Below are 9865 nucleotides of genomic sequence, written 5' to 3' on the forward strand. Positions count from 1 at the left end.
GCTGTTCTGCCTTACCATTTCAGACAAAAATTAATTCAACATGGTCTAATCAATCTTTTCCCTTCTCAAGGGAAAAAAGCTGGCTAGGATGCCATAATAATTTATAAAAATATGTACTGAAATGTAATGTCCTTTTTTTTAAATGTGGAAAAATTTCCATTTTATTTTCATAAACAGTATTTCTTAAAAATTTAGTATTTCTTAAAATAGAAATTTAGTTATCTCTTAAAATTGCTATCCTTCTTTCTCTCATGAAATTGGCATGATTCTTGAAAGGCAGTTATACATCAATTTGAAAGTATAATTAATCCTCCTATTGTTTTTCATAGTACTTAGAGAAACCATTGCTTTTACTGCTTGATACTAGTAATCATAACAAAATCACTGGTAATACTTTGATACAACATAAAACAAAATTGTATTATTTCTTGAACATACATTTTAAGTGGGGATTTCACTGTATAACAGACATTTACAAGTGATAGGGGGTAAACTGATTTCCCTGTCAGTTTATTTACAGTTAATAATTGCAAGTATAGTCCATTAACTGCAAAGGCTTAAATTCCTTCTTCTCTTATGTTTTACACAATGTATGTATGTGAAATTATCTTACTAAACAACTGCTTTAAAAAAAAGATCATTGTCAGGGATAAGCTCTCCATTCACTGGGGGAATATTCTGAACTAGATTTTTATAGAACAGTGGTTGAGGAAGAATACTGCTTGGCGGAATATCTTGACAATATTTGTTAATTTAATTCCAGTGAAGCCAGAAGTTTGTTTATTTTTTCTAGGATAAAGAGATGCTTTGGCATACTTGTTTGTTTTGAAAATGGTGCAAGTAAACTATGGTATATCCAGACAATGAAACATTAATCAGTGCTAAAGAGAAGTAAGCTATTAAGCCATGAAAAGACATGGAGGTAACCTAAATGCATATTACTAGTGAAAGAAGGCAATCTGACAGTGTTACATACTGGATTCCAACTATATGATATTTTGGAAAAGCAAAACTATGGAGGGAGTAAAAAGATGACTGACTGCCAAGGGTTGGGGTGAAGAGAAGGATGGCTACATAGAGCACAGTGGACTTTTTACCAAATTAGCACTTTGGTGGGGAATGTTGCTAATAAGGGAGGTTATACTTGCATGGGGTTATGGCTTTTGGGAAATCTGTGTACCTTACCTTCAATTTCACTGTGATTATAAAACAGCTCTAAAAATGTAAAGTCTTAATAAAAAAAACTAAAAGTCCTGAAAAGTATTTTTAAACTAAGAAAACGATACAGATATGTTTCACAGAGCAGCTTTATGGCAATATCCTGTTTCAACAACAGCCCCATAAAGAGCTATTATTTGGGTTTTGATGAACATACTAGAATTTTCATCCAAAGTAACTGCTTTTACAAAGTCTATATGTATTTTGTATTTTTCTTGTTTTCTTAAATTCCTTCATTATTACTAAATCTCAGATAATACTCATAGATTCTGATTTTTTTGTAAAATTAAGTCTGAGATAACAATTGCATTCTTTACTCATCAAATTCTTTACTTTTCTACCCTTGAAATTATTCACATGAAATGTTATTTATTTAATAAACACATTTAGCAGAACGATTCTTCAAAAAAAAACTGAGCTAATTGTAGTCCACCATTTCTAAAACTTGGCTCTTCGTCACTTTTACAATCTATATTGAGAAAATATTTTCCATATTCTCTTTTTAATTTTGTATTATGAAAAAGTTTACATGCGTATGTAGTTTTTCACCTTTTACCTTATTCCACATGATCTTCACTGTATTTTTATTTCATATTTATGGGTAAATGTAACTGATGACATAGTGTCCCATCCTAAAAGGATGTCATGAAAGAGCGCACAATTATGGACATTAAAAATACAGTTCATGAATAGGGAGGCTTAAATGGGCTTGAGGACTGTAAAGAGATAGTTCCTAAAATTTAAGAAGTTAGTGTCTTCCATTCTCTTCTAAACCCCATTCTAGTTGTGGAGACTCATGAATTTATAAAGCTAAAACCAAGGTTTATCTTTGGTCACTTACTGTTGGCTGATGTCAATGTCAGTGTTTTCTCTACTTCCCAGGGCATCTTACCACAGGCTAAGTAGAAAAATTTGAAATGACAGCCTGCTTAAACTCCAAAATTACCCGACAAAGACACATGCTCTATTTCTGTATTGTCGAATTGTGCTGAAAATAGATGTCCATACTGAAATTACATCTTCCACTACTCTGAACCTTAGTGGGGCTGATGTGATTAGTTATAGTAAGTAGAATATGGGGGAGTGCCATTTCCTGAGCTAGCTATGCAATATGCCTTATACAGTCTCTATTTTTGCAAGTATTGAGACCTTGAAAGCCATGTGTTGAAGATAGTAAGGTCTCAAAGTAGATAGAACATGGATCCATGGGTCATTCCTTGTGAGAGAGAAGCCCAGTAGAGTCACATCACCAGAAATATCTTCATTGTAACTTATGCAACGGAGAAGTAAATATTATTGTTTTAGTTGATTTTATCAGATTTGAGGTGAAAATTTGGGTCATTGAGGTGAAAACCTTATTTTCTAATCTAAGCAGTTACTGCTTATATTGAAAATACGTGAGCTCTATAAACTTACAGAGCTCTCTATGTTCTGCTTTCAACAAATTTTGCTATATTGCATTTCATTTGGAGTGGTTTATTTTCTTGGCCTCCACATCAAGTTAGCAATGATGGTGGCTTGGACCAGGATAATACCAGTCATGGTAATAAGGAAGGAATCTAAATATATATGGAAGATAGAGCAAACAATATTTGATGAAGGATGGGCTGTATGATGAGAGAAGTAAAAGTAATTTATGAGCAATTTATCAAAACTAGCTAAAATTAGTCCATAGGAAAATAGTAATTCTTAATTCTGGTATTTAAAATAAATTTGCTACCCTTCTTCTTCAATGCATTCTTTTTCTTAACACTCTAGGACTTAATTTTTACCCTATCTTAAATGGTTTTGCTAGGTATTCTCACTGATATCAAACACACTGTCTTTTTTAATCTCCAGAATGTGTGTTTATAATGCATATTGTTTTTTCTATTTAAAATCCAGTAAGTTCTCTGAGATTTTTTTTTAACCATTAACTACTGAATTTCTCTAAATTTTCATGTGCTGGAGGCAAAGATGTTACTTTATCTTTGTATCTTTGGAACCTAGGAAAAACCCTGGAGAAAAGATTAGGTAAATTTTTTAGACCAGTATTAAATTTACTATACTTTTCGGGATTTACAAAAGTAAGATAAGGAGTTTAGGAATGCATTTTTGCAAATAATTCATACCAATAAAATATATGTTGTATCAAATAAATTTAAATATTCATTGTAAAATATATGTCAGGATGTATACACATATTAGTAATTTTTGTATATGCTGATGCTTTCCCTGTAATGTGCAATATTTTGAGACCTGAGCCAAGAGTTTGATAATTGTGTTCTCATTTGAGTGACTGAGTTTAAGTGAAATATACCCAGTGAAATTTGAAGTATAAACTTGCACCAATTGAAATGATTGAGAATATTTTATTTATTTTATCTGGAAGCTGTATTGTACCTAGATCACTCTCAAAATTAATTTTGTTCCCTACAGAGTTTTTTGGTATAAATTTAAATATTTTTCAATTTAGTATGTTACATATTTCTTCTGGTAGTATATCCCATTATCTAATAAGTTTTTTTACTACTATAGACTGTCATAATTCAGTAATTCATATTTTTGTTCCTAGAAATAATTTAAGTAACATAATAAACTTTGTTTTCAATGGTTCATTAGTAAAAGATTGAGAAATTGCTGTAACTCAAACCTATTATTTTTGGTCTTGTGTTCTTGCTTTAAGTCAAGGAGAAATATGATTCTCCCTTCATATTCTTTTTCATATTATCTTTAAGCAACAGCATCAAATAGTACATCTGGTTGCTGACAAGGATAATAAATTAAAAAGAAATATGACCTGTGAATAAATTAAATTAGATTTTAGTAAAGTAGTGGAAATCAATGCATGTGATCAACCCAGGTGCTTTAATAAGCTTGGTTTGTCTGCAAAAATTTATAGTTTTCTTTATACTTTCTCTTGCCTAAAACTTCCAAAGCATTCATATAAAAGTTTCACTGTGTTTGTTCTAAATGCTATCATCTGACAGGTAATGGCAGAGTCATCTGCTAATTTAACTGAGTTGTTAGCAGGTAACTCAACTGAAGCTTTCTGATGACAGTAAAGCATTATTCAGTGCTTGTACAATAGACAAAATCCTGAATGATCTCTGTCTTTTATCACTAGGTCACTTTATGTCTTCTCTAATTCAAGTAGATAATTTATGTATGCATAAATATTGAAAGTTCAAAAATTAAAATTGTTTAAGTAGTTAATATGTGCTAATTACTGTACTATACAGTAGTTCTCAGTGGGGACAGTTTTGTCCCTTGCAGACGTTTGGCAATGTCTGAAGAAATTTTTGATTTCATAATTGAGAGTTGCTGCTCTCATCTAGTGAATTGAGGACAGGGTTGCTTCTACGTCTCCTACAATGCACAGTACAGTGCCCCATAATAAAGAGTTACCCTACACAAAATACCAGTAGAGTGGAGGGTAAGACAAAATTCTAGAGGTACAATAATAAACAAGACAGAATTGCTCTTTTTGCACATAAAATGTACAATTTAATAAGAGTAGCACACATTAATTCATACAATATTCACTCACAATATTGAAAAGTGGTCTTATGTTAAAATCATTGTTAAAATGTTTATTTTCATCGGTTTGAAAGAGACTGATAAAAAATATATCTTTTCTTCATTTGAATTTGGGAGCAATTAAAATGTAGAGATGAGGAAGAAATAATCAGTTTTACTACTTAGAAATGTTAGGTGGAGGGTATTACATAAATTTGTGACAACCTAATCTTACCTTACTTATCTAATCTTACATTTCCCCATTCAAATGTGAGAACATTGTCATTGCATAAGCCCTCTCCAAACCTCTACAGAAAAAAATCTGAAAAAGTACAATGATTAAAGTGATGACTTATGGAGTATGTCTATACCATTTATTAGCAATGTGACCTAAAGAGAGTTACTTTACTTTTCTGTGAAGTTATACTTCTCCAAGTGATAATGTTAACCATGCTGTATAGTTCTGCAAGGTTTAAAATGAAGAGTTAAAAAAAAGCTCAGCATGTGACAAACCTCCCAGTACATGTTGGTCATTATCATCTTTTATAATCTCACTTGAAACTGAGAAGCATTTCAAAATTAAACAATAATTTATATTTTTTCCTCATTCTTCAAGAGGAAAAAATCCTTTAGCAAATATATGTATTATTTAAGGGAAGAACACTAATAAACAATTGAAATTCGGTTTATTTGTATCTTTAATTTTATATTAGAAACTTAACTCAGCAGAAAAAAAGGTGAGATGTCTAGGTCAAGCTTAATGATTGTAATTTCCCAAGGAAATGTATTAGTTTCCCCACAGCACTGTATTTGTATGAGAGAAGCAGAAATAAAACAGACCTAGGGGCCAAAATATTGGGTGGGAGGGCAAAATTGAATGATTTAGCAGATTACCAGTTTTTTAATGGAAGTAAGCAAATCATAATGTTATATACTTATTTAACTACGTAGGTGAACTACACATTGAATGACAGTTTTTAATACAGGTAATTTTAACTCATTATTTCATAAAATAGGAAAAATTACTGTGATATTTTTTATTCAACATAGGATAACAAGATACTTAAAAGAAAGGAGAAACAGTATAAATAGAGATGTAGATGAAAATTTAGAAAAATTCAATAGCTTTTGGTTGATGGAAATGTTTGCTTTTCTTATATTTGTATAATTAACTGGAAGTTTAAGAAAAATTTTTAATTTTTATCTGCCTAAAGGTTGTGTCTAAAACCATATTCCTTCATCTTATTTGGTTTTATTGATTTGTGAAATCGAAAGAATTAGCAAAATTTGACTTCTTTGAAATTTTTCAAAAATGTGAAAATAATCTCTGGTGCTGTCAGATGTTATATATGGTATGAAACTTATGAGGACAAATATATGCTAAATACTTTTAGGGAATCTTCAGCTAAAATACCACAATATCATCTTGGCTGAAAAGCTACATACACACAAGTAGGAATGAATGTTCAAAATCGAAAGACTGATAATTAAGATTTCAATTTTAATATAATAGCTTTAATTTTTATTATCTATTGCTTAGTAATTAATGAATTCAACTTAATTTTCAATTTTGTTTTAAATTGCCTGCTGGATACTCATACAACAAAGTGAGACAGAGCACAAGGTTAAATGTCGCTCTTAGAATCGAACTTTATTTTTCCTGCCAGCTTCACAAAACTTTTTAGGAATTTGACCCTAATCTTCTTTACTGACAAAGCATAGCTATCAATAAAATAATCTGTAAATATGCCTTTCAGGTGTTTTTTGACTTGAAATAGAGATGTCATATACTAATGAATTATAGAGCTATATTTTTACTTAACTGTGATAACCAAATTATTAATGTTGGGGATAGATAAATCTTAGATAGGAAAATTTAATTACTATATGTTAAAGAACATTTTTATATCCACCTTCACTATTTTTTTTCTAAATATATTTTCTTGCTAAGAAAAACTATGCAGTTGCAAGACATGATAAAAAAACATTTTGGAACTGAGGAAATATGTGTGATTTCATTTATAAAGACAATTTTTATAAAATTAAACTCATTCCTTACTGAAACAGGTACCTGCTCTACAACATACACATTGAACTTAAAAAGAAGTATTTCTCCTTCTCATTAAAAGACCTGCAGTAAAGGTATTATATCTTCTACAGTGTGTAATGGTCCTCGATACTTCTAGACCATTATCCTTTACTCCTATTTAAAATACTCCAGGTTTGAATTCATTTTCAGACCATTACACATTACTAGTTTTACTTATTTGAACATTCTAATGATTTTTTTTTACATTTATAGAGTGAATTTATTAGAATTATTAAAGATCTTTAAATATAACAACAATTAATTCAGGAAACAGATTTATTTACTCATGTTCATGGGAGGAAAATCTATGTAAAAACATTCATGAAAGCATACCAGCTGTGTCATACTTGGATTATTATATTAAATCTCATTTATTGGAACTCATTGTGAAACAAAGGGGAACCATGAAATGCGATTTAAATACAAATATTGGTCCCTGGGGGTCTCAGCAGTCATAAAAATGTAGGAAAACAGAGCTTTATTTAAGAAAAGAGCTGCTAATGTGGAAAGCTGTTTTCTGAAACTGGCCTTTCCCTTCATTTAAAACCCTGCAAATTTTATTGTAAAAGCTGACAGTTTCAGCTTTTCATTTAAGCCTAATGATGACCAGCAAGGAAAATTACATCATTGACCACATTGTCTATATGGAGGAACATTTACAACTAGTTTGTTGACTTTTTTCCCCAAACACAGGCACCAGTTGGGCTTTCTCATGTATACAAATAGGAAAAATAAGAATTTTGAAAGTGGAGTCATTATTTCTTGGTTAGGCAAGTGTGTAGTTGTTCATTCCTTTTGGGATTTAGTTTTTTATGTAATGTAAATAAGAAAGAAATACTAGTTTAAGGTTGTTTTTGTAGGACAATAACATTTCATAGGCTAACATAAAATAAGCCGCTAAAGTCTACAATTTTTCTGTTCAGCATTTTGTCTATGTAACTGCCCTAAGTAGATGCTGCTTAGCAAATGGCCCTTAGAATTTGAATATAACTCAGTAAAGCTACTCAAAAGATAAAAGAATTCTTTTCAGGTATGTGTAATTTTAATTAGAAGAAGGTAGGAGTTTCTCATTTGTTAAATATTATCTGCTTATTTAAGTTTCATACTGCATATAAATGGGATTATTAAGGAGTTTTAATTGTGCTTGTTACCATGCATTGGTATCCATAAGAATTATTATTATATTTTTTATTAAAAAGGCAGGATTTTAAAGAGTTAATTATTCTGTCTATTGGAGACTTGAAATACTAACTTTTAGAAAAGTACAGTTTCTTCCCTTGTGAAACTCGGTTTTATGTAACTTTTCAGAATCTCAGTTTATGTAAAGAAGACTGCATTTCAAATCTGTTGCTATAATTTGTTTAATGTGCTGCACTTGAAAATTGTACAAATGTTCAAATTTAGTGCTTGTGGAAGCTGCTAAACCCAGCAATCCTCAAGCTATATTGATGCCCTGATCGAGAAAGGATACTTCTTTGGGATGATGTAGGCTAAACAGTTTGGCTTTAAAGCCTTCTTATGTAGTGCTTCTCTTAACATTATATTAATTTATAATATATATTGAATGATAGCTTTACAAAAACAAATTAATGAATTGGTCTTTATGAAAATGACTCTTTACAGTAAGTAAAAAAGGGTTATCACAGTCTTGGTAACTTGCATGAGTTCATATTGAAAAAAAACTTTAACATGTTCTTGATAATTTTAAAACTGACATGCTTTTGGGGCACACTCAGTTGTATGCTCTGAAACAGTAAATACCATACAGTTTATGCTTTTTATCTGGGAAAGCCACGAAGCACACTGCAGCCTCAGTGGGACTGCAGTGTTTTTTTGGCCTAGCGATAGCGTAGTGGACACTGCCATCGGCCACCCAGCCCATGTCACAGTGGTCATATCCCACAAGGTTCCAGGCAACAAATATTTGACCCACTTTCTCAATCTGAGCACCATCACTGAGACAAACCTGCACTACTTCATCATTAGTCAGCTTGGTGGGGTGGCTCAGGTGGTAAAAACAGCCACTGTAGTTGGATATAAAACAAAAAACATCGTATCTGCTTTTATCTTTATCTCCAAAACTGTAGTTCTTGACACTGGGCACCATATTTGGACCTCCGCAGGGCTCTCTGGGCTTTGTGATGGGGTACTGCACAGACCTTCCCCAGAGCCAACTGGCATTGCACCAGTCCAGTCTGCCCAGACAGGTATCTTACAGCTGGTTGAAGGAGGCAATCACAGCATCCCGGTGCAGAAAAGCCTGTTATGCCTCATGAGAATTGAGCTTGTAGTGCCCAAGTTGTGGAAAGTAAGGGAATACCACACCTTATAAATGTAATGTTACCACAGCAGCACCATCTTCTAATCATTCAATCACCTCACACTTGTATCCTCAATAATCCTCCAGGATGAGCTTTATGAGCCCAAGAGAAGCATCATTATCATTGCCTCCCTGCGGAAACACTCTATCCTGGTAGTCTCCATAGGCTTTCTTGTGGTATCCCTTGGAAATGAAAACATCCACTTCCTTGAGGTAATCTAAAGTTAGTTTGGTCCACTTAATTTGGGTTTTGTGGGCTCCTGAGCCAAATGCTATAGGCTGTCAAAAAACTTGACAGTGTAACATTGCCACCTCTGTGTGAGAACACCTTGGCTTCTGCTTCTGCAAGTAGATGGGGCAACTTTCTGCTTGGATACACATAACTCTGTCATGATCTAGAGTTTAGTTGTCTGAATGATGATCAGCCCAGTAGATTGAAATCAGCACCAGAAGTAGACTCTTCATCTTTATATCCCAAAGAATCTTCTTCACCTGTCCTGAAATCCAGAAGTTCAGATGCTCTCAAGTCTTGCTGTAGTTGGAGCCTGCAGATCAAGTGTGACATTCTACTAATCTTGTCTTTAAAATTTAATCTTCTGGATTATTGTCACAGTCTCTAATACTACTCCTGCAGAAGTTTCCACTCTCGTACAAAGCACAAAGGTTTTCTATGGATAATCTAATTAATAAGGTCAAGTCTTAAAACATGAGACATGTGGAAAAGCAAGACTTATTTGAAG

General features: G+C 32.3%; 1 pseudogene; it reads right to left on the reverse strand.

Moving 5' to 3' along the window:
* Positions 1 to 8537: 8537 nt before the first annotated feature.
* On the reverse strand, positions 8538 to 9590 carry LOC108405010 (hyaluronan and proteoglycan link protein 1 pseudogene; annotated as a pseudogene).
* Positions 9591 to 9865: the final 275 nt, after the last annotated feature.

This window comes from Manis javanica, chromosome 2, assembly GCF_040802235.1.
Source record: "Manis javanica isolate MJ-LG chromosome 2, MJ_LKY, whole genome shotgun sequence".
NCBI lineage: Eukaryota > Metazoa > Chordata > Mammalia > Pholidota > Manidae > Manis > Manis javanica.